Consider the following 23,490-nt stretch of genomic DNA (forward strand, 5'->3'; position numbering starts at 1 on the left):
GGAGTGGGGTTAGGAACGAGTGCTGCATTTAAGCCTGCGTGGTGACTGTTGGCCTGGAGAGGAAGGTAAGACATTATGAGGACATGTCCTGTGTGATGTCGTGGGATGGGCTGTCATCATTGTGTTGCAGATGCTGGCCACGGCTTCCCAAGCATGTGTCCTGTTCGTGGTGGGCTGGCATCGGCTGCGTATGAAGGGGATGGCTTTGGCAGTTCATGAGGATTCGGTGAGGTAGGTAACATGTGATGAGTTGAGATTCCGTTGCTGGAGGGATGACTCCCAAAGGGTGTCTTGCGGGACCTAGAGAAGATAGACATGCTGAGGCGTGTGTGCCCCTCTTCTTGAGGATAGGTGAGTTATGCGAACATGCCCTTTGGCCGCTTTGTCCCTTGTTTGGGAATGTGCAAGTGAAAGTTTTTCTCCTGGAGGGCATGACGCGGCCGGCCCGTGTGTCATGCAGGCCTTTCGAACAGCCAGAAGTTTACGCGGGGCAGAGATGGGGACACTGTTGCTATGCTAGGTGCGCTGCCATGGACAGGCACTATGCCCTTTCAGAGTTACAGGTCCCCTCGCGTGGCAGAGGTCTTCTGTTGGAAGTCTGTCTGTGGTCCTCGGGGACAGTGCTTTTGATCTCTGCAAGGTCCTTAGTAGTGTCGCTGTGGCAGTGGAGAAGTGCCATAATGCATGGGGTGGGGTAGGCGTCATCAAAGCAGACATGTATGTGGCCTGTCTTCCTTGGTGTACAGTGACCCCATGTTCGCATGATGTCTGTGGCTTCAGGTAAGGTCGAGTTGCCCTGAGGGCAGGAGGAGGGCACTTAGGACGAGGCTCTCAAAAATTTGAGCGTTTCCTCCAGGTTCAGGGCTGAGAAACCTGCCGGCTGGGCGCTGGCGAGACATGGCCGGGAAGATGGTCTAGTTTCTGCTGTGGGGTTCCAACCTGGATTATGGTTGCTTAATCCTACCACTTCCCGTGGTGGGCATACCCACGGGTCCACAGAACGTGATTTGTCCTATTTGGCGAGAATTGGCTTTTGGGCCAAATATCGTTAGCCCCTTGAGTGGTGCCAGGCTGCATCTTGCCTGTAGCCATCTTCAGGTTGGTTTCAGTCCACCCATAGGAGTTTCCCTTGCTTCCGGAAGCACTGGGAGTGGCCCAAGTGCACATCAGATGTGCTGTTAGCTGGCAGGATGTCCATGTCCACACTCATGTGACACCCACGGCCGGTAGGCAGGTCTCATCTAGGTTCGTCCTTTGGTCAGAAGGCATGGCTATGCGAGAGCGGGAGTCTGTGGCCTATTTCTACAGCTCCTGGGGGTCACAGTTCTCATAAGTCTCCTGCAGCTCACAGGGGTCTTTCTTTTTCTGTTGGGAGTCCAACCAGGGTGTTGTGTATAATCTCTGGTATTAACTATTGGAGGCCTCTGCAGAGGGCCACAGGGACACACAGAGAGCAAGACGCGTTTTCAGAGGCACACCAGGAACCCACAATCGCGTCCTCGTGCGCAGTCGCAGTCGCACACGCCCACGCGCGTGAATACACACATACAGCGTCTCACACACTGGCCAATGTACATGCCTAACTTCCTGCAGACATGCTGTGAGTCACAAAACAATAATCGGTGAGGGATAGAGGTCCTTGGGAAGCAGGTTCAGAGCAGAAGCCCAGGTAAACATTCGCATGGATCATGTTCCCTGAGGACCTCGGTCCACTTCTGAAGCCTCTGTTATTTCCGTCCACTTCTCAGGTGTATTTGCTCGGCAAGGCTGGCTGTCGACAAAAAGAAGACCTTCACGTACTCTGATGCCTGGATGAGCTAAGGAAAACCGGATAAAGTGAGGCGGGCGCATACTGCTGAGCATGGCCTTGGATTACTCAGGACGGTAGGCATTCACTCACCCTAAGATGTGCCATGCCACATTAGGTTTTCCTCAGATGGGCCCAAAGGCTGCAAGAGTGGATTGATGTTTGCTTTTGCTGAGTGGTCTGAGGACTGTGGATTCCCCAGGCTGTTGGAGTACTCCAGGGTAATGTCTCCTCTGCAGAGCCGCATGGCCTGCCTGGTTATGTTCTGCAGCTTCCCAGCATGTATTCAGATCGATGATGACACCCTTGTATGCATTCCATGGAAAATCTGAACAAAATGAGTGAGAACACTCTACAGTCTCCTTATTGAAACTGAGGTCCAGCACGTTTCCTCTCTCGGGGTTAGGGCACAGTGAGGAGTGAGGGTCATCATCCCCTCCTGACATACATGCAAATACCACCCAGTACTCCAGCATTGGAGAGGTTTCTGTCTGAGGGTGGACCGTGTCTGCACATAAACTGGGTCGTCTATGAATCCCAGGTCCCTGCTGAAAGGCCGATGAGGGAATGTGAGGGGGCAGGCTCACCTGCTGATGTTCAGAGTCAGAGTGTGGGCTGAGGTAGGTGCAGTGAGCTTGCAGCTTGGGAGGTATGTTTTGGCCAGTGTCATGGTTTTTTTGTGCCACTTTGGGTGTTTTTTCTGGAAGCCAAAATGAGAAAGCTTCCCTGGTTGGAGCCCGGAGACTCAGGCCAGGCCTGTGGCCCTCCCTGTTTTTGCGTTTGTCATGGTGAAGTTCTTGAGTGCCCAGTGGGGCTGGAGCAGTGGGTGTGTGGGGGCTGACGTTGGGCATCGGCGCAAGGGGGCTGATGGATTAGGCCTCGGTGTTGCGCTTGTCAGCTCCTGTATTGCAATTCCTGGCACAGTGTTTTCCCCCCGTGGGTCATCGTGGAGTGGGGTGAGATCCGAGTGTTGCATTTAAGCCTGCGTCGTGGCTGATGGTCTGGACAGGAAGGTAAGGCATGATAAGGACAGGTCCTACGTGATGTTGTGGCATGGGCTGTCATCATTGGGTTGCAGGCTCTGGCCTCGGCTTCTCAAGGATTTGTCATGTACGTGATGGGCTGGCATCACCTGCCTATGGAGAGGATGGCTTTGGCGGTTCACGTGGATGCGATGAGGTAGGTAACCTGTGTAGACTTGTGATCCCGTTCCCGGAGAAATGATTCCCAAAGGGTGTCTTGCGTAAGCTAGAAAAGATCGATATGCTGAGGAGTATGTGCTGGCCTGCTCGGGGTAGGTGAGGTATGCCAACATGCCCTTTGGCCACTTTGTTCCCTAGTTTGGGAGTGTGCAAAGCGAAAGTGTTTTTCCCGGAAGGCGTGATGCAGCCGGCCCATGAGGTACGGATGCCTGTCTAACAGCCAGAGGTTTATCCGAAGCAGTCCGTTGGCATGGTAGAGATGGGCGCACTGTTGTGATGCCAGGTGCGCTGACCTTGACAGCCACTTTTCCCTTACTGGCTTCCAGGTCTCCTCGTGTGGCAGAGGTCTTCCGTTGGAAGTTTGTCTGTGGTCCTCGCGGACAGTGCTTTTCTCTGTGAGGTCCTCAGAAGTTTTGCTGTGGCAGTGGAGAAGTGCCAGGATGTATGGTGTGGGTTCGGCGTCATCAAAGCAGAAATGCTTGTGGTCTGTCTTCCCTGGTGTACAGTGTCCCCGTATTCGCATGTTATCTCTGGCTTCTAGTAGGGTCCAGTCGCCATGTGGGCAGGAGGAGGGCAGTGAGGACAAGGTTGCCGAGTGTTTGAGTGTTTCCTCGGGATTCAGGGCGCTGAATCCTGCCAGAGGGGAGCTGGCCGAGATGTGGCCGGAGAGGTGGCCTAGTTTTAACCGTGGGGTTTGAACCTGGGTCATGGTTACTGAAGACCACCTCTTGCCATGGTGGGCATTCCAACGGGTCCACGGAAAGTGATTTGGCCTAGTTGGCGAGAAGTCGCACTTGGGCTGAAGTCCATTAGACCCTTGAGAGGTACCGGGTTGCATCTTGTCTGCAGCCAGCAGTAGGTCATTGTCAACGCCATCCATCGGAGTTTCCCTTGCTTCCAAAAGTGCTGGGAGTGACCCCAGGTGCACATCTGATGTGCTAATAGCTAGCAAGGTCTCTAGGTCCATGTAGATGTGACACTCACGGCTGGGAGGCAGGTCTCCTCGACACTTTGTGCTTTGGTGAGAAGGCATGGCTGAGGGATAGCGGGAGTCGGTTGCCTATTTCAACAGCCTCTGGTGGTCAAAGTTAGCATATGGCCTCTTGAAGCTGGCAGGGGTATTTCTCCATTCAGTGGGGTGGTCCAAAGTCAGGGGATTGTGTATAACCTGCGACATTTACTATTCAGTGTCACTGCAGAGGGCCTCAAGGACACACAAAGACCAAGACGGGGATTCAGAGTTCCACACAGAAACCCACAAGCACATCATCGTGCGTAGTCATAGTCACACACGCGCACACGCAGGAACACACACATACACCCTCACACACAAAGGCCAACGTACATGCCTAAGTTCCTGCAGTCATGCTGTCAGACATACTTTCAGTTCTTGGTAAGGGACAGAGGTCCTTGTGAAGCAGGTTCAGGGCTCCAGCCCAGGTATATGTTAGTATAAATCATGTTCCCTAAGGACGCCCGTTCACTTCTGAATCCTGCATGATTTCTGTCCACATCTCAGGGGCAGCTGCTTGGCAAGGCTGGCCGTCAGCAAAGACAAGAGGACGTTTGTGTGGGCTGACGACTGGAGGTGCCGAGGAGAACTGGAAAAAGTGAGGCGGTCCCACGTTTCCGAGCGTAGACGTGGTTAACACAGGAAGGTAGGCGTTCAGCCACACTAAAATGTGCCTTTGGATATTAGGTGTTCCTCAGGCGGGCCCAGTGGCTTCAAGAGTAGATTGACTGTTGCTCTTGCAGAGTGGCCTGGGGGCTGTGGATTCCCCAGGGTTTTGGAGTACTACGAGGTCATGGCTCTTCTGCAGACCCGCATGGCATGCCCGGTTGTGTTCTGCAGCGTCCCAGCATGTGCTTGGTTCGATGATGACGCCCCTGTATGCATTCCTTGGAAAATCTGAACAAAATGAGTGAGAACACTCTACCGTCTCCTCATCGAGTCTGAGGTCCAGCAGGTTTCCTCTCACGGGCGTACGGACAGTGAGGAGCGAGGTAGGTAACCTGCGTAGAGTTGTGATCCCATTGCCGGAGGAATGACGCCCAAAGGGTGTCTTGCAGGACGTAGAGAAGATAGACATGCTGAGGTGTCTGTGCCGCTCTCCTTGAGGATAGGTGAGTTATGCGAACATGCCCTTTGGCCACTTTGTTCCCTTGTTTGGAAATGTGCAAAGGGAAAAGTTTTTCTCCCAGAAGGCATGATGCGGCCGGCCTGTGAGGCACGCAGACCTTTCGAACAACCAGCGATTTATCTGGAGCAGTCTGTTGGTGGAACAGTGACGTGGGCACTGTTGGCGATGCCAGGTGCTCTGCCGTGGACAGGCACTGAGCCCTTTGAAGCTTCCAGGTCCCCTTGGGTGGCAGAGGTCTTCCGTTGGCAATCTGTCTGTGGTTCTCGGGGACAGTGCCTTTGATCTCTGCGAGGTTATCGGTAGCACCGCGGTGGCAGTGGAGAAGTGCCAGGATCCGTGGGGTAGGGTCCGTGTCATCAAAGCATACATGCTTACCGTCTGTCATCCCTGGTGTACAGTGTCCTGCTGTGTGCATGATGTCTGTGGCTTCCAGTAGGGTCGAGTTTCCCCGTGGGCAGGAGGAGGCACAGAGGACGAGGCTGGGAAGGATTTGTGCGTTTCCTCGGGGTTCAGGGCCGCCAACACTGCTGTCTGGGTGCTGGCGAAACACGGCAGGGATGGTAGCCTAGTTTCGGCTGTGGGGTCCGAACTTGGGTCATGGTTGCTGAAGCCCACCACTTCCTGTGGTGAGCATTCCTACGGTTCCACGGAAAGTGATTTGGCCTAGTTGGCGAGAATTGGCACATAGGCCGAATTTCGTTGGCCCCTTGAGTGGTGCCGGGCTGCATCTTGCCTGTAGCCTGCTACAGGTCTGGGTTGGCGTGACCAGCGGAGGTCCTCTTGCCTCTGGGAGTGCTGGAATTGGCCCCAAGTGCACATCAGATGTGCTACTAGCTGGCAGGATCTCCGGGTCCACGTATATGTACCACCCACGGCCGGGAGGCAAGTCTGGTTAGGTCTTTGTGCTTTGGTCAGAAGGCTTGGCTGTGGGAGAGTGGGAATCCGTGGTCTACTTCAACAACCTCCGGGTTTCAGAGTTCACATTCAGCCTCTAGAAGCTTGAAGGGGTCTTTCTCTTTTCAGGGAGGGCGGTGTCCAAAGCCAGCGTGCTGTGTATAATCTGTGGTTTTACGGTTCGGTGTCTCTGCAGAGGGCCTCAGAGACACACGGAGACCATGATGCGGATTCAGAGGAACACAGAGAATCCCGGAAGCGCGTCCTCGTGAGCAGTGACAGTCACACATGTGCACACGCGTGAACACACATATAGACCCTCTCACATACTGGGCAACGTACGTGCCTAACATTCTGCAGTCGTGCTGTCAGACAAACATTGAGTTCTCAGTAAGGCTGGAGGTCCTTGGGAAGCAGGGTCCGGGCTCAAGCCCAGGTTAACATTCACATGAATCACGTTCTCTGCAGACCCCGGTCCAATTCCGAAGCCTACGTGATTTCTGTCCACTTCTCTGGTGCAGTTGCTGGGCAGGGGTAGCCGTCAGGAAAGGCAAGAAGAGTTTCGCGTTGTGTGATGACTGGAGGTGCTAAGGAGAACTGGAAAAGTGAGGTGGGGGCAGGTTGCTAAGCATGGTCCTGGATGACTCAGGAAGGTAGGCGTTCACCCACCCTAAGATGTGCCACTGGATATTAGGTTTCCCTCAGACGGGCCCAGTGGCTTCAAGAGTAAATTGACTGTTGCTCTTGCAGAGTGGCCTGAGGGCTGTGGATTCCCCAGGGTTTTGGAGTACTAGGAAGTCACGGCTCCTCTGCAGACCAGAATGGCATGCCCGGTTGTGTTGTGCAGCGTCCCAGCACGTGCTTGGATCGATGATGACACCCTTGTATGCATTCCTTGGAAAATCTGAACAAAATGAGTGAGAACACTCTACCGTCTCCTCATCGAGTCTGAGGTCCAGCACGTTTCCTGTCTCGGGCATAGGGGACATTGAGGAGCGAGGTAGGTAACCTGTGTAGAGTTGTGATCCCATTGCCGGAGGCATGACGCCCAAAAGGTGTCTTGCAAGACGTAGAGAAAATAGATACGCTGATGCGTCTGTGCCGCTCTCCTGGAGGATAGGTGAGTTATGCGAACGTGACCTTTGTGCACTTTGTTACCTTGTTTGGGAATGTGCCAAGCTATAATTGTTTCTCCCACAGGGCATGATGCGTCTGGCCCGTGAGGAACGCAGGACTTTCGAAGAGCCAGAGATTTATCTGGAGAAGTCTGTTGGCGGTACAGCTACGCGGACACTGTTGCGATGCCGGGTGCGCTGCCGCAGACAGGCACTGTGCCCTTTGAAGCGTCCAGGTGCCCTTGGGTGGCAGAGGTCTTCCGTTGGCAATCTGTTTGTGGTTCTCGGGGACAGTGCCTTTGGTCTCTGTGAGGTCCTCAGTAGTGTCACTGTGGCAGTGGAGAAGTGCCAGGATCCGTGGGGTAGGGTCAGTGTCATCAAAGCAGGCATGTTACGATCTCTCACCCCTGGTGTACAGTGTCCCCCTGTTTGCACGGTATCTGTGGCTTCCAATAGGGTCGAGTTGCCCCGTGGGCAGGAGGAGGCCTCGGAGGACGAGGCTGGCAAGGATTTGTGCGCTTCCTCAAGGTTCAGGGCCGCCAACCCTGCTGGGTGGGTGCTAGCGAAACATGGCAGGCATGGTGGCCCAGTTTCGGCTTTGGGGTCTGAACTTGGGTCATGGTTGCTGAAGCCCACCGCTTCCTGTGGTGGACATTCCTAGGGGTCCACAGAAATCAATTTGGCCTAGTTGGCGAGAACTGGCACATAGGCCGAATTTCGTTAGCCCCTTGAGTGGTGCCGGGCTGCATCTTGCCTGGAGCCTGCTGCAGGTCAGGGCTGGCCCAACCAGCGGAGGTTGTCTTGGCTCCGGGAGTGCTCTAAGTAGCCCCCAGTGCACATCAAATGCACCACTAGCTGGCAGCTTCTCCGGGTCCACGTATATGCCACACCCACGGCTTGGAGGCAAGCCTGATTAGGTCTTTGTGCTTTGGTCAGAAGGCTTGGCTGTGGGAGAGAGAGAATCCGTGGCCTATTTCAACAGCCTCCGGGATTTAGAGTTTGCATTCAGCCTCTTGAAGCTTGTAGGGCTCTTTCTCCATTCAGGGGTTGCGGTGACCAATGCCAGTGCTCTGTGTATAACCTGTGGCTTTTACGCTTCGGTGTCTCTGCAGAGGGCCTCATGGACACACGGAGACCAAGATGCAGTTTGAGCAGAACACAAAGAAGCGCAGAAGCACGTCCTCGTGAGCAGTGACAGTCACACCCGTGCACACACGTGAACACACACATAGACCCTCTCACATGCCGGGCAACGTACGTGCCTAACTTCTTGCAGTCGTGCTGTCAGACAAACATTGTGTTCTCAGTAAGGGTAGAGGTCCTTGGGAAGCAGGGTCCGGACTCAAGCCCAGGTAAACATTGGCGTGAATCACGTTCTCTGAGTACCCCACTCCAATTCTGAAAACTTCGTGATTTATGTCCACTTCTCAGGTGCAGTTGCTGGGCAGGTGTGGCCGTCAGGAAAGGCAAGAAGACTTTCGCCTTGTCTGATGACTGGAGGTGCTAAGGAGAACTGGAAAAATGAGGTGGGGGCAGGTTGCTAAGCATGGCTCTGGATGACTCAGTCCGTTAGGCGTTCACCCACCCTAAGATGTGCCCCTGGATATTAGGTTTACCTCAGACGGTCCCAGTGGCTTCAAGTGTAGATTGACTGTTGCTCTTGCAGAGTGGCCTGGGGGCTGTGGCTTCCCCAGGGTTTTAGAGTACTAGGAGGTCATGGCTCCTCTGCAGACCCGCATGACATGCCCCGTTGTTTTTTGCAGCATTCTAGCACGTGCTTGGATCGATGATGATACCCTTGTATGCATTCCTTGGAAAATCTGAACAAGATGAGTGAGAACACTCTACCGTCTCCTCATCGAGTCTAAGGTCCAGCACGTTTCCTGTCTCGGGCATAGGGGCCTGTCAAGAGCGAGGTAGGTATCCTGTGTAGAGTTGTGTTACCATTTCCGGAGGAATGACTCCCAAAGGGTGTCTTTCATGAAGTAGAGAACATAGACATGCTGAGGGCCAGCGTCCCCTGCTGACATGCATGCAAACAGCACTCAGGGCTCCAGACTTGGAGGGGCTCCTGTCTGAAGGTCGACTGTGTCTTCCCCTAAGCTGGGTCGTCTATGAATATCAGGTCACTGCTGAAAGACCGTTGAGGGAATGCGAGGGGGCAGGCTCTCTTGTTGGTCTTCAGATTCGGAGTGTGTGCTGGTGTAGGCCCAGTGAGCTTGCAGTTTGGAACGGTATGCTTTGGCCGCGATCACCCTTTGTGCACGCTGCTTCAGGGTTTAGGTCTGGAAGCCTAAAGGAGCAGGTTTCCCTTCTTGGGGCCTGGAGCATGAGGCAAGGCCTGTGACCCTCCCTTTCATTGGGTTTGGCGCATTGAGGTTCTTGTGTGTCCAATGGGGCTGTAGTAGTGCGTGGGTGTGGGCTGGGGTTGGGTGTTGACACAAAGGGGCTGATGGATTAGGTGGTGCCCATGTCAGCTCCTCTACTGCAGCTCCCAGCACAGGTGTTGGCACTAAGAGGGCCATCGTGGAGTGGGGTTAGCACCGAGTGCTGCATTTAAGACTGCGTGATGGCTGTTTCCTGGAGACGAAGGTAAGGCATCATGAGGACGTTTCCTGTGTGATGTCGTGGGATGGTCTGTGATCATTCAGTTGCTGATGCTGTTCATGGTTTCCCAAGGAGGTCTCCTTTTCCTGATGGGTTGGCATCAGCTGCCTATGAAGTGGATGGCTTTCGCTGTTTATGAGGATGCCTGCGATGTAGGTAACCTGCGTAGTGTTGTGTTCCCGTTACAGGAGAAATTATGCCCAAATGGTTTCTTGCGGGACGTAGAGAAGATCGACATTCTGAGGCATCTGTGCCGGTCTTCTTGGGGGTAGGTCAGTTATATGAACACGCCCTTTGGCCACTTTGTTCCCTCATTTGGGAATGTGCGAAGGGAAAGTGTTTCTCCCAGAGAGCATGACATGGCCGGCCCATGTGGCACACAAGCCTTTCGAACAGCCAGAGGTTTATCTGGAGCAGTCTATTGGCGGGGCAGAGATGCGGGCACTGTTGTGTTGCCAGGTGCGCTGCCATGGGCAGCCACTCTGCCTTTTGAAGCTTGCATGTCCCCTCACGTGGCAGAGGTCTTCCATTGGCAATCTGTCTGTGGTTCTCGGGGACAGTGCTTTTGATCTGTGTGAGGTCCTCTGTAGTGTTGCTGTGGCAGTGGAGAACTGCCAGAATGCATGGGGTGGGATTGGCGTCATTAAAGCAGACATGTATGCACTCTGTGTTCCTTGGTGTACAGTGACCCCGTGTTCACAAGGTGTCTGCGACTTCATGTAAGGGCGAGTCACTCTGCGGGCAGGAGAAGGTCACTTAGGACGAGGCTGTCAAGCATTTTATCTTTTCCTCTGGGTTCAGGGCCGTGAAACCTGCCGGATGGGCGCTGGCGAGACGTGCTCGGGAAGATGGCCTAGGTTCCCTCATGGGGTTCCAACCTGGGTCCTGGTTGGTACAGTACACCACTTCCCGTGATGGACGTTCCCATGGGTCCTCAGAACGTGATTTGGTCTAGTTGGCGAGAATTGACATTTAGACTGTATTTCGTCAGCCCTTTGAGTGGTGCTAAGCTGCACTTGCCTGTAGCCAGCTGCAGATCGGTGTTTGCCTGCCCATCAGAGACTCCCTTGCTTCCGGAAGCACTGGGAGTGGCCTCAAGTCCACATTAGGTGTAGACTATTAGCTGGCAGGATCTCCATGTCCACATACATGTGACATCCACTGCCAGGAGGCAGGTCTTTTCCAGTCTTTGTGCTTTGGTCAGAAGCCATGGCTATGGGAGAGCGGGAGTCTGTGGCCTATTTCAACAGCTCCTGTGGGTCAAAATTCGCATGCGGCCTCCTGCAGCTGACAGGGGTCTTTCTCATTTCTGTTGGGGGTCCAACCAGGGTGTTGTGTATAAACTCTGGTGTTTACTGTTGGAAGCCTCTGCAGAGGGCCACAGGGACACACAGAGAGCGAGACGCATATTCAGAGGCACACACAGTAATACACAAGTGCGTCCTCGTGCACAGTCGAAGTCACGAATACACACATACAGCATCTCACACACTGGTCAGTGTACGTGTCTAACTTCCTACAGACATGCTGTGAGACACAAATCAATACTCGGTAAGGGATAGAGGTCCCTGGGAAGCAGGTTCAGAGCTGAAGCCCAAGTAAATATTCACACGGATCATGTTCTCTGAGGACCCCGGTCCACTTCTGAAGCCTCAGTGATTTGTGTCCACTCCTCAGGTGCAGTTGCTCGGCAAGGCTGGCTGGCGGCAAAAACAAGAAGACTTTCATATGGTCTGATGACTGGATGTGCCAAGGACAACTGGAAAAGTGAGGCGGGCACATGTTGCCAAGCGTGGTCCTGGATAACTCAGGATGGTAGGCATTCACTCACACTAAGATGTGCCATGGGACATTAGGTTTTCCTCAGATGGGCCCAATGGCTGCAAGAGTGGATTGATTTTTGCTTTTGCTGAGTGGCCTGAAGACTCTGGATTCCCCAGGCTCTTGCAGTACTCCAGGGCCATGGCTCCTCTGCAGAGTACTGCAGCCTGTCCGGTTACATTCTGCAGCTTCCCAGCATGTGTTTGGATCGATGATGACACCCTTGTATGCATTCCTTGGAAAATCTGAACAAAATGAGTGAGAACACTCTACCATCTCATCGAAACTGAGGTCCAGCATGTTTCCTCTCTTGGCGGTAGGGCACAGATAATGTGAACAAATTGGAAGATATGAACAAAATGAGTGAGAACACTCTACCGTCTCTTCATAGAATCTGAGGTCCAGCACATTTCCTCTCTCGTGGGTAGGGCACCATTAGGAGTGAGGGCCATCATCCCTTCGTGACACGCATGCAAACACCATCCAGGGCTCCAGCATTGGAGGAGCTCCTGTTTGAGGGTGGACCATGTCTGCACATAAGCTGGGTCATCTGTGAATCCCATGTCCCTGCTGAAAGGCCATTGAAGAAATGCGAGGTGGCAGTCTCACCTGCTGGTCTTCAGAGTCAAACTGTGTGCTGATGTAGGCCCAGTGAGATTGCAGCTTGGGAGGTGTGTTTTGGACAGGATCACGTTTTGTGCATGACGCTTCGGAGGATGCTTCTGGAATCGAAAATGAGCAAGCTTCCCTTGTTGGAGCCTGGAGCCTCCGGCCAGGCCTGTGGCTCTCCCTGTTGTTGTGTTTCACACAGTGAAGTCTTGAGTGCCCGGTGGGCCTGGAGCAGTGGGTTGGTTTGGGCTGGTGATTGGCGTCGGCCCATTGGAAGGGGCCTGATGGATTAGGCCTCGGTGTTGCCATTGTCAGCTCCTCTACTCCAATTCCCAACACAGTGTTGACATCAAGTTGGTCATCATGGTGTGGAGTGAGGACCGAGTGCTGTATTTAAGCCTGTGTGGTGGCTGATGGACTGGACATAACAGTAAGGCATGATGAGGAGGGGTCCTGTGTGAAGTTGTGGCATGGGCTGTCATCATTGGGTTGTGGGCACTGGCCTCAGCTTACCAAGGATGTGTCATGTTCATGATGGGCTGGCATCAGCTGCGTATGGAGGGGATGGCTTTGCCCGCTCATGTGGATGCTGTCAGGTCGGTAACCTGCAGGAGTTGTGATCTCGTTGCTGGAGGAATGACGATGAAAGGGTGTCCTGTAAAGATGATAGACATGCTGAGGCATCAGTGCCGGTCTTCTTGGAGGAAGGTGTGTTATGCGAACATGCCCTTTGGCCACTTTGTTTCCTCATATGAGAATGTGCAAAGCGAAAGTGTTTCTCCCAGAGGGCATGACGCGGCCGGTCCATGTGGCCCACAAGCCTTTCGAAGAGACAGAGGTATTTCTGGAGCAGTCCACTGGCGGGGCAGAGATGGGGGCACAGGTGCTATGCCAGGTGCGCTGCCGTGGACAGCCACTGTGCCCTTTGAAGCTTCCAGGTCCCCTCGCATGGCAGAGGTCTTTCGTTGGAAGTCTGTCTGTGGTTCTCGGGGACAGTGCCTTTGATCTCTGTGAGGTTCTTGGTAGTGTCGCTGTGGCAGTTGAGAAGTGCCAGGATGCATGGTGTAGGTCAGTGTCATCGAAGCAGACATGCTTGCGTTCTGTAATCCCTGGTGTAGAGTGTCCCCGTGTTTGCATGATGTCTGTGGCTTCCAGTAGTTTTGGGTTGCCCTGTGGGCAGGAAGAGGTCACATAGGATGTGGCTGTCAAGCGTTTGAGTGATCCCTCCGGGTTCATGGACGCAAAACCTGCTGGCTGGGTGCTGGCAAGTCGTGACCGGGAAGGGGGTCTAGTTTCTGCCGTGCGGTTTGAACGTGGATTATGGTTGCTGAAGCCCACTACTTCCTGTGGTGGGTATTCCCAGGGGTCCACGAAAAGTGATTTGTGCCAGTTGGTGAGAATTGGCAGTTGGACCGAATTTTGTTAGCCCCTTGAGAGGTGCCAGGCTGCTTTTGACCTGCATCCAGCTGTAGATCGGTGTCCACCCGACCATAGGAGGTTCCCTTGCTTCCAGAATTTCTGGGAGGGGCCCCAAGTGCACATCAGATGTGCTATTAGCTGGCAGGTTCTTCAGGTCCACGTACATGTGACACCCACGGCCGGGAGGCAAGTCTGTTTAGGTCTTTATGCTTTGGCCAGAATGCTTGGCTGTGGGAGAGCGGTAGTCCGTGGCCTATTTCGACAGCCCCTGTGACTCAAAGTTTGAATTCAGCCTCTTGGAGCTAATAAGGGTCTTTCTTCATTCAGTGGGGAGGGGGTCCAAAGCCAAGGCGCTGGAGGTCAAAGTTCGCATGTGGCCTCTTGAAGGTGATAGAGGTCTTTCTCCATTCAGTTGTAGGGTCCAAAGCTAGTGTTCCTCATATAAACTTTGGCCTTTACTGTTCACAGTCCCTGCAGAGGGCCACAGGGACAGACAGAGACCAAGACGCGGATTCAGAGGCACTCACTGAAACCCGCCAGCCCGTCCTTATGCGCAGTCACAGAAAGACACATGCACATGCGTGAACACACACAAACACCGTCTCACACACAGGCCAACATACGTGCCTGAGTTCGTGCAATTGTGCTGTCAGACATGCATTCTGTTCTCAGTAAGGGATAGAGGTCCTTGGGAAGCAGGTTCAGGCATCACACCCAGGTTAATATTCACACATATCATGTTTTCTGAGCACCCCGGTCCAATTCTGAAGCCTTTGTGGTTTCTGTCCACTTCTCTGGTGAAGTTGCTGGGCAAGGCTGGCCATCGGCATAGAGAAGAAGACCTTCGCATGGTCTGATGACTGGATGTGCTAAGGAGAAATGGAAAAAGTGAGGCAGGGGCATGTTGCTGACCGTGGCCGTGGATAACTCAGGACAGTAGGCAATCAACCACCCCAAGATGTGCCAACGGATATTAGGGTTTCCTGAGACGGGCCCAGTGGCTGCAATAGTGGATTGCCTGTTACTCTTGCTGAGTGCTCTGAGGGCTGTGGATTCCCCAGGTTTTTCGAATACTCCGGGGTCATGGCTCCTTTGCAGAGCCAAGCGGCCTGCCCTGTTGTGTTGAGCACTGTCCCAGTATGTGCTTGGATTGAAGATGACACCCTTGTATGAATTCCTTGGAAAATCTGAATTAAATGAGTGACAACGCTCTACTGTCTCCTCATCGAAACTGAGGTCCAGCACGTTTCCTCCCTTGGGGGTAGGGTACAGTTGGGAGTGGAGGCCAGCGTCCCCTTTTTGACATGCATGCAAACACCACCCATGGTGCCAGCATTTGAGGGGCTCCTGTCTGAAGGTCGACCGTGTCTGCACCTTACCTGAATCGTCTATGAATCCCAGGTCCTTGGTGAAAGGCCAATGACGGATTACAAGGCGGCATGCTGTCTTGCTGGTTTTAGGTGTCATAGTGTGTGCTGGTCCAGGCCCAGTGAGCCTGCGGCTTGGAGAGTTGTGTTTTGGCCATGTTCCTCTTTGGTCGTGGCACTTTGTGTGGTGTTTGGAAGCCAAAATGAGCCAGCTTCTCTCGTTGTGGCCTGGAGCACCAGGCCAGGCATATGGCCCTCCCTGTTGTTGCTTTTGCCGCGATGAGTTTCTTGAGTGCCCGGTGGGGCTGGAGCAGTGCACAGGGGTGGGCTGGCGCTGGGTGTCGGCGGAAGGGGGCTGACGGATTAGGCCTCAGTGTTGCCCTTGTCAGCTCGTGTACTGCAACTCTCAGCACAGTGTTGGTGCCAAGTGGGTCATCATGTAGTTGAGTGAGGACCAAGTGCTGCATTTAAGCCTGCATGGTGGCTGATGACCTGGACAGGAAGGTAAGGCATGATGAGGACAGATCCTGTGTGATGTCATGGGATGGGCTGTCATCATTGGGTTGCAGGTGGTCACCTCATCTTGCCTAGTATGTCCCTGAACCGTGAGGGTTGCCATCAGCTGCCTAGGGTGGAGAGGACTTTTGCAGTCCAAGTGGATGTGTTGTGATTGGTGACCTGTGTCGACTGGGGACCCCTTGCCTGAGGAATGACACCCAAATGGTTTATTGCGGTGGGTAGAAGAGATCTAGTTGCTGAGGAGTTGGGGCTGGCCTCCCTAGGGGGAAGTGAGTTATGCGAACATGCCCTTTGGCCCCTTTGTTCCCTAGTTATGGAACGTGCGAGGAGAAAGTGTTTCTCCCAAAGGGTATGACACGGCCTGCCCAGGTAGCACGCAAGCCTTTCACAGGGCCAGAGGTTTATCTGTGGAAAACCGTGGGTGTGGCAGAGATGGGGGCGATAGTGCGATGCCATGGACAGCCAGTTGTGCTCTTTCAGGGTTTCAGTTCCCCTCCCATGGCAGAGGTCCTCCATTTGAAGTCTTTCTGTGATCCTCGTGGATGGCACCTTGGATCTCCGTGAGGTCCTTGTTGGTGTTGGTGTGATGCTGACGAGATTATAGAATGTATGGTGTGGGGTCGACCTCATCAAAGCCGACATGCTTGCTGTCTGTCTTCCGTGGTGCTCAGTGTCTCCCATGTTAGCATGGTGTCTGTGGCTTCTTGTTGTGTCCAATCACCCTGTGGGCAGGAGGAGGGCACGTGGGACAAGGATATCCAGCATCTGAGCATTTCCTCAGGGACCAGAGCCACGAATCCTGCCAGTTGTTTAGCTGGCCAGAACCTGGCCAGGAAGGTGGCCTAGTTTCCTTGTGCAGTTCGACCCTGCATAATGGTGGGTGAAGACCAACACTTTCCATGATAGGCATGCCTGCGGGTCCATGGAAAGTGATTTGGCATAGTTGGCCTTAAGTGGCACCTGGTCTTAAGTCCTTTGGCCCCTTGAGAGGAAGAGGGGCTGCATCTTGCCTGTAGCCAGCTGCAAGGCAGTGTCGGCCTGCCCGTGGGAGGTTCCCTTCTTCCCAGAGGTGCTGGGAGTGGCCAGCAAGTGCACATCAGATGTGCTAGGGTAGCTGGCAGGGTCTCCAGGTTTACGTAGACGTTACACCCACAGCCAGGAGGCCAGGCTTGTCTCATCAAGTCTGTGTGCTTTGGTCAGAAGACGGTGCTGTTGGAGAGCAGGAGTCTGTTGCTTATTTCAACAGTCTCTGGGGTCAAAGTTCGCATGCGGTCTCTTGAAGGTAGCAGGGGTCTTTCAACGTTCTGTGGCAGGGCCCGAGGCCATGGCTCTGTGTATAAGTTGTTGCTTTTCCCGTTTGAGGCCTTTACAGAGGGGTACAGGGACACACAGAGGTCCCGACGTTGGTACAGAGGCACACACAGAAACCCGCAAGTGAGTCCTCGTGCGGAGTCACAGTCACACACATGTGCAGTTGTGTGCATGTACACATATACCCTCACATATGGGGTAGGTGGGCCCACCTACATGCCTACATTCCTTCAGTCATGCTGTCAGACACGCATTCACTCCTCCATAAGGGATTGAGGTACTTGGGAAGCAGGTGCAGGGCTTATCCCCAGGTAAATGTTGGCATGAATAGTGTTCTCTGAGTACGCCGGTCCAATTCTGAAGCTTGTGTGATTTCTGTCCACTTCTTAGGTGCAGTTGCTGGGCAAGGCTGGCCATCGGCTAAGACAAGGAGACCTTCACGTGGTCTGATGACTGGAGGTGCAAGGGAGACCTAGAAGAAATGGGGCAGCCCAGGGTGCCGAGCATGGCTGTGGGTCACTCAGGACAGTAGGTATTCTCCCACTCCAAGATGTGCCATTAGATATTAGGGTTTCCTTGGGTGGTCCCAGTGGTTGCAAGCATGGATTGACTGATCTTAATGCTGAGAGGCCTGGGTAGTGGCGATTCCCCAGGCTCTGGAGCTCTCCAAGGTCACTGGGTTCTCTGCAGACCCATACAGATTCACTGATCTTAATGCTGAGAGGCCTGCCCTTTGGGTTCTGCAGCATCCCAGCACATGCTCGGAACAATGATGTCTTCCTCATATGCATTCCTTGGAAGATCTACAGGAAATGATTGTGAACACCCTACCGTCTCCTTATTGAAACTGAGGTCCACCGTGGCTTCCAGAGGGAATGTAAGGAGAGTGTCATGTTGCAATTGCTGCCTTGGATATCCGCAGTCACATTGTGTGAGTTTAGTTGGCGGGATTCTTGTGGGGAGAAGAACCATTGGGAAAGAGCCTGAGATGCACATCCATGGAGGAAGGCTAGGGAGAGCATGTCATCTCTGGGCACCCAAGTTTAATCAAGCTTCTGTGGTGAGGGTTGGCTCTGGAACCTTGCTGTGAGATGTTTTGATCTGGGGAGAAAGAGAAAGGCAAGGCAAGTGGGAAATAAATGTGACATGGTTGGCTAAGCCCATGGGTGGACTGGTGGGCGGATAGATTGACAATGGGCATAGGGTTCCTGGAACTCCTTTGGGATGCCTTCAGGTGCATTTGAAGGCGTGTATAGGGAAGGATTATGGGTGCACGTTCATGAACCATCCCGCCCTTGGCCTCTCCTTTGTCGATTTGCATTATGGCGGGTCCCTGTGCCAGGTAGTAGTTGCCTTTGTGGCACACTATGGTGTCTTCGCAAGAGGGCCAGTTTGGAGGCCATGGGGTTTTTTGACCCTGTCTGGCCACGTTCACCCTATGTTGAAAATGTGAAGGTGTTCCTCAGGACTCCCCAGCGTCATTTCTGTACCCAGCCCACACACTGTTCCCTGAGGATTAGAGCTCTTCCTGGAGGTCTTTGGGTGCAACCCAGAAACAAGGGATTCGGCTTTCAAGGAGAGCCTGCAGGTTTAAGGGCAGAAGAGTTTTGTGGCACTGGGATCACTTTGTCCTGTCATCCACTGGTGGGCAAACCTGTGGTCTCCGGTGTGCCTGGCCTCAGGCCAGAGAAGTCATGCTGTTTCAAGAGTTCGGGCTGCTGGCTGCGTTTTCTTATTGCACGGCTCTGGCTGACACATTGGTTCTGGAGGACCTGGGTCTCAAGCTTTCTCTGAAGTTGTGGCACTGATGGGCCCAGCATGCGAAAATGCAAGGCGTCAAGTGAAGTAAGCCAGTTGCAGCAAGGGTCTTGTCCCGCAACTTTGGGCATCGAAATGGCTCTGATGCCATTCGCTTTCCATATGGTCCAAGTAAAGGGGCTGTGGCTTGGCAGGAGGCCAGGAAGAATGCCAGTTGGTGAGTCCCATTGGTCAGTCCAGGAGTGCCTCGGGTGCCCTTTGTTGCGGGGCCCAGTGAGCCGCTTTTGAAGGAGGTCATCACTTTTGGCTAAGGGCCATTCCCTTCTGGAAAGTAACTGGGACCACATTTCCCCTTGATTGTGAGTCCATTGTGAGGAAGCATATGTGCCAAGAGCGGGTGTGTTTCCCTGGAGGGCAGTGGGTCTTAGGCTGAGGGGACCCAGTTCCCCTGAGGGTGTCTCAGGGGTTTAGGATGACATCATTATGCTTTGTCGGTGGGGAGGGCAACCAGGGTGGGAATTACAAGACTCGAGACCAGGGGGTTGATGGACTACAGCGCACATTGTCCTGATGGACGCCTGCTCTGAAGGCATCCACGCCCCGATGCTTTCATGTTTGGCTGCTGACACACAGACAAAATGGGCAGCAAATTAAACATAGAGGTGGCATAGAGCTCACATGTCTGGGTGGTATCACCCTTTCCCTCCGTGCGCCTGTGCACCCGTGTACCATCCTCAAGCATCTGTGTTTTCTATCGCTCCGAGCCAGGTGGAGTGCCAGGGAAGAAAGGCCAGTGGCAGCATGTGACCCTCTGCATATTCTGTAATACCCAGCGAGTCAAGGAAGACACGGCAAGGCGAGGCGAGGCGAGGCGAGGCGAGGGAGTCTCAGATGCATGTTGGCATGCAGTCCGTGAGGTTACTGGTGGAACCCTCATTGCAGTAAACTGCACTTCTTTACAAAACATAGATGTTTGCCCACGGTACTTTTGCATCGGGGCTGCACCATAATCTTCTGGGGTTTTCCCAGGGAGCACAAGCTCCAATGCTCTGAGACTTGGCTGCAATTCCTGACCCACGTCTCAGTTCTGGGTGCTCCTGAAGGCTGACAAGATTGAGTTCGCTGGCCGTCCTGCGGTGGAGGCTGCGACTTTGCACATCCAGCCTTTGAGCAGGTGCTTGGATTGATGATTACTCCCACAAATGCATTCCTTGGAAATCTGAACAAAATGAGTGAGCAATCCCTACCGTCTCCTCATCAGAACTGAGGTCCAGCACTTGCCTCCCAAAGGGAAAGTAAGGAGAAGTTCATGTTTCATTTGCTGCATTGGGCATCCACAGACACCTTGCTCATGTTGAGGGTAGTGGCATTCTCGTGGGGAGAAGAGCCATTGGGAAAGGTGCCTGGGATGCACATCCATGTGGGAAGGCTAGGGACAGCGTGCCGTCTCGGTGTGCTTGAGTCTAGCCAGGATTGCTGTCCCCTGCCTCAGTTGAGCGTGCAGGTGCCAGAGGAAGTGTGAGCTTGTGGCGGGCCTTGGGCCTGCCATTGAGTTCTACAGGCCTTCCCCACCCCCCGGTCGTTGCTTTGTTCCCTCAAGGAAACAGGTGTCTCTACACTCAGGGTCAGAGCAGGAGTCCTAGCCTAGGCCAGGCTTCTTTGTCACGGTCTGCTTAGGATATGTGATGCAGGAGAGGTGTCTCCTGTTGATCGGGGGAAATCAAATGGGCCACTGTCCCCGGAAGTTGGGCCCAAGCTGATGGCTTCTCCTCGGGTTGTGTCCTCCTTATGTGTTAGTGGGCTGGGGGGCTGGAAAATGCCTTAGGCAATTCCCTGGGAAATCAAGCTTCTGTGGTGAGAGGTTGCTATTGCACCTTGCCGTGAGATGTTTTTATGCAGGCATAGACAGAAGGGCAAGGTGAGCGGAAAATACCCATGAGTTTCTTGACTAATCCCTCAGGTAGACTGGTGGGTGGATAGATCACAGTGGGCATAGGGTTCCCGGAAGGCCTTTGTGATGCATTCAGGAGCATTTGGAGGCATGTGCAGGGAAGGAATATGGGTGCACGTTCAAAGACCATCTCACTGTTTTCTTCTCCTTTGTTGATTTACTTCATGGCGGGTCCCTGTGCCGACGAATGGTTGCCTTCGTGGCACAGTATGGTTTCTTCTCATGGGGGCTGATTTGGAGGCCGTGAGGTGTTTTGTCCCTGTCTGGCCACGTTTCCCCTGTGTTGAAGATATGAAGGTGTTCCTCAGGACAACCCAGCATCGTTTCTATACCCGGCCCACATAGCGTTACCTGAGGATTTGAGCTCTTCCTGGAGGTAATTGGGCACAAACATGCGGAAACAAGGGAATCAGCTGCCAAGGAAAGCCTACAGATTTAAGGGCAGGAGAGGATGTGTGGTGCGGGGGCCATTTGGTCCCACCACCAGCTGGTGCAGCGAGCCTGTGGTCTCTGGCATGCCTGGCCTCAGGCCACAGATGTCATGCCAGTTCAAGTGTCCATGCTGTTGGCTGGGTTCTTTTGTTTCACGACTGTGGGTACATTTTGTGCTGGAGGACCTGGGTCTCATGGGTCCTCAGAGGTCATTTCACTGACGGGCCGAGACTGCAAAATTGCAAAAACCCACAGCAAGTTACCCAGTTGCTGCAAGTGTTTGCGCCACAACTTTGGGCATTGGAATGGCTCCGATGCCTTTAACTTTGCGTGTGGTCAAAGGGAAGGTCCCCTGGCTTGGCAGGAGGCCAGGAAGTATGCCTGCTGGTGAGTCACCCTTGATCAGTCCAGGGATTCCTCAGGTGTCCTTTGTCACGGGTCCCTACGAGCTGCATTTGATGGAGGTCATCACATTCGGCAAAGGGCCATTCGCTTGTGGAAGATCTCAGGGACCACATTTCTCCTTGAGGGTGAGTCCATTGTGAGGAAGTGTATATGCCAAGAGTGGGTGTGTCCACCTGGAGGGCAGTGGCTCTTAGGCTGAGGGGACCCACTTCCCCTGAGGGTGTCTCAGGGGTTCAGGATGACATCCTTATGCTGTGTTGACGTGGAGGTCGCTCAGGGGGGTAATTGCAGCGCCCGTATCAGGGGGTTGATGGGCAGTGGCGCTCTTTGCGCTGATGGCTGCATGCTCTGAAGGCATCTACATCACAATGCATTCACATTTGGCTGCGAACACACAGACAAGATGGGCAGCAAATGAAATTTTGAGGCGAGATAGAGCACACATCTCTGGGTGGTATCACCCATTCCCTCTGTGCACCCGTGCACCATCCTCAAAGGTGCATGTGTTCTCTCACCCTGAACCAGGTGCATTGCCAGAGAATGAATGCCACCAGCAGCATTGGGCCCTCCATATAGTCTGTGATACCTGGTGAATAGTGGACTTTGTGGCAAGGAGAGGCGAGGCAAAGGAGTCTCAGAGGGGTGTTGGCGTGAAGTCCTTGAGGTTCCTGGTGGAAACCTTGTGGCAGTAAGCGGAACATCTTTGCAGAAACCTAGATGTTTGTCCACAGGATATTGTGCACCAAGAGTACACCATTACCTTCTGGGCTCTTCCTGGGGCACCCAAGCTCCAATGCCCTGAGACTTGGCTGCACTTCCTGCCCCATGGTTTGATTCTGGCCACTCCTGACTGCTGACATGATTGAGCTCACTCGCTGTCCCATGGTGGAGGCTGTGACTTTGCATGTCCAGGCTTTGAGCACGTGCTTGGATCGATGATGACTCCCAAAAATGAATTCCTTGGAAATATGAACAAAATGAATGAGAAATCTCTACCATCTCCTCATAAGAACTGATGTCCAGCACATAGCTCCCAAAAGAAGAGTAGAGAGAGGTCACGTTGCATTTAGCTATTGTGGGGATCCACAGCCACATTGTTCAAGTGGAGAGTGGCAGCCTTCTCTGGGAAAAGGGCCATTTGGAGAGGAGCCTGTTATGCCCATTCACCTGGGAAGGCTTAGGACAATTAGTTGTCTATGGGCAACTAAGTCTATCAAGGTCTTCTGTCTCCTGCCACAGTTTAGCGTGCATTCAGAAGAGGAAGCATTAGCCCTTGGTGGGGCTCTGGCCTGCCAGTGAGTTCTAACATTCTCCCCCACCCCCTATTCATGGCCTTGTGCCCTCAAGGAAACAGAAGTCTCTGTGCTCAGGGTCAGAGCAGGAGTCCTGGCCTAGGTCAGTCTTCCTTGTCATGTTCTGCTTGGGAGACAGGTTTCAGATTAGGTTTCTCATGATGAGGGGTGAAATCAAATGGGCCACTGTCCCTGGGAGTTGGGCCAAGCTGATGGTTCCTCCTCAGTTGTGATCTGCTTGTGTATTGTGTGCAGGTGGGCTTGAATATGTCTTAGTCAATTCTCAGGAAAATAAAACTTCTTTGGTGAGGGGTGGCTCTGGCACCTTGCCTTCAGACATTTCGATCCTGGTTGAGGGAGAAAGGAAAGGTGAGCAGGAAATACACGTGAGATGGCTGGCAAAGCCCACAGGTGTACTGGTGGATGCATAGATCGATGGTGGCCGTAGGGTTCCCGGAACACATTTGGGATTCCCTCAGGAGCATTTGGAGGCACGTGTAGGGAGGGAACACGGGAGCACATTTGTGGACTGTCCCGCCTTTTTCCTCTCCTTTGTCAATTTGCTTCATGGCGGGTTCCTGTGCCAGCGAATGGTTGCCTTCCAGACATGGTATAGTGTTTTTCATGGGGACAGATTTGGAGGCCGTGGGGTGTTTTGTCCGTGTCTGGCCATGTTTGCCCTGTGTTGAAGATGTGAAGGTGGTCCTCAGTACAGCCCACCATCGTTACTACACCCAGCCCACATAGTGTTCCCTGAGGATTGCAGATCTTCCCAGAGGTCATTGGGCACAACCATGCAGAAAAAATGGAGAGGATTTGTGGTGCAGGGGTCATTTTTCC

General features: G+C 53.5%; 9 non-coding genes across 9 annotated transcripts; all 9 read left to right on the forward strand.

Annotated features, from left to right (window-relative positions):
• The first annotated feature begins 2,095 nt into the window (after positions 1-2,095).
• Positions 2,096-2,188, forward strand: LOC136119590 (small nucleolar RNA SNORD116). The gene has a single exon (XR_010655571.1). It is a non-coding gene; the product is annotated as a small nucleolar RNA SNORD116 (small nucleolar RNA).
• A 2,690-nt stretch (positions 2,189-4,878) lies between these two features.
• Positions 4,879-4,971, forward strand: LOC136119587 (small nucleolar RNA SNORD116). The gene has a single exon (XR_010655568.1). It is a non-coding gene; the product is annotated as a small nucleolar RNA SNORD116 (small nucleolar RNA).
• A 1,937-nt stretch (positions 4,972-6,908) lies between these two features.
• LOC136119574 (small nucleolar RNA SNORD116) lies at positions 6,909-7,001 on the forward strand. The gene has a single exon (XR_010655557.1). It is a non-coding gene; the product is annotated as a small nucleolar RNA SNORD116 (small nucleolar RNA).
• Positions 7,002-8,939: 1,938 nt separating this feature from the next.
• On the forward strand, positions 8,940-9,032 carry LOC136119577 (small nucleolar RNA SNORD116). The gene has a single exon (XR_010655560.1). It is a non-coding gene; the product is annotated as a small nucleolar RNA SNORD116 (small nucleolar RNA).
• A 2,760-nt stretch (positions 9,033-11,792) lies between these two features.
• Positions 11,793-11,882, forward strand: LOC136119575 (small nucleolar RNA SNORD116). The gene has a single exon (XR_010655558.1). It is a non-coding gene; the product is annotated as a small nucleolar RNA SNORD116 (small nucleolar RNA).
• A 2,880-nt stretch (positions 11,883-14,762) lies between these two features.
• Positions 14,763-14,855, forward strand: LOC136119613 (small nucleolar RNA SNORD116). The gene has a single exon (XR_010655591.1). It is a non-coding gene; the product is annotated as a small nucleolar RNA SNORD116 (small nucleolar RNA).
• Positions 14,856-17,575: 2,720 nt separating this feature from the next.
• On the forward strand, positions 17,576-17,668 carry LOC136119625 (small nucleolar RNA SNORD116). Its single transcript, XR_010655602.1, has one exon. It is a non-coding gene; the product is annotated as a small nucleolar RNA SNORD116 (small nucleolar RNA).
• Positions 17,669-19,750: 2,082 nt separating this feature from the next.
• LOC136119554 (small nucleolar RNA SNORD116) lies at positions 19,751-19,842 on the forward strand. The gene has a single exon (XR_010655539.1). It is a non-coding gene; the product is annotated as a small nucleolar RNA SNORD116 (small nucleolar RNA).
• Positions 19,843-22,287: 2,445 nt separating this feature from the next.
• Positions 22,288-22,379, forward strand: LOC136119589 (small nucleolar RNA SNORD116). Its single transcript, XR_010655570.1, has one exon. It is a non-coding gene; the product is annotated as a small nucleolar RNA SNORD116 (small nucleolar RNA).
• The last annotated feature ends 1,111 nt before the right edge of the window (positions 22,380-23,490 follow it).

This window comes from Phocoena phocoena, chromosome 2 (genome assembly GCF_963924675.1).
Source record: "Phocoena phocoena chromosome 2, mPhoPho1.1, whole genome shotgun sequence".
Classification (NCBI taxonomy): Eukaryota; Metazoa; Chordata; class Mammalia; order Artiodactyla; family Phocoenidae; genus Phocoena; species Phocoena phocoena.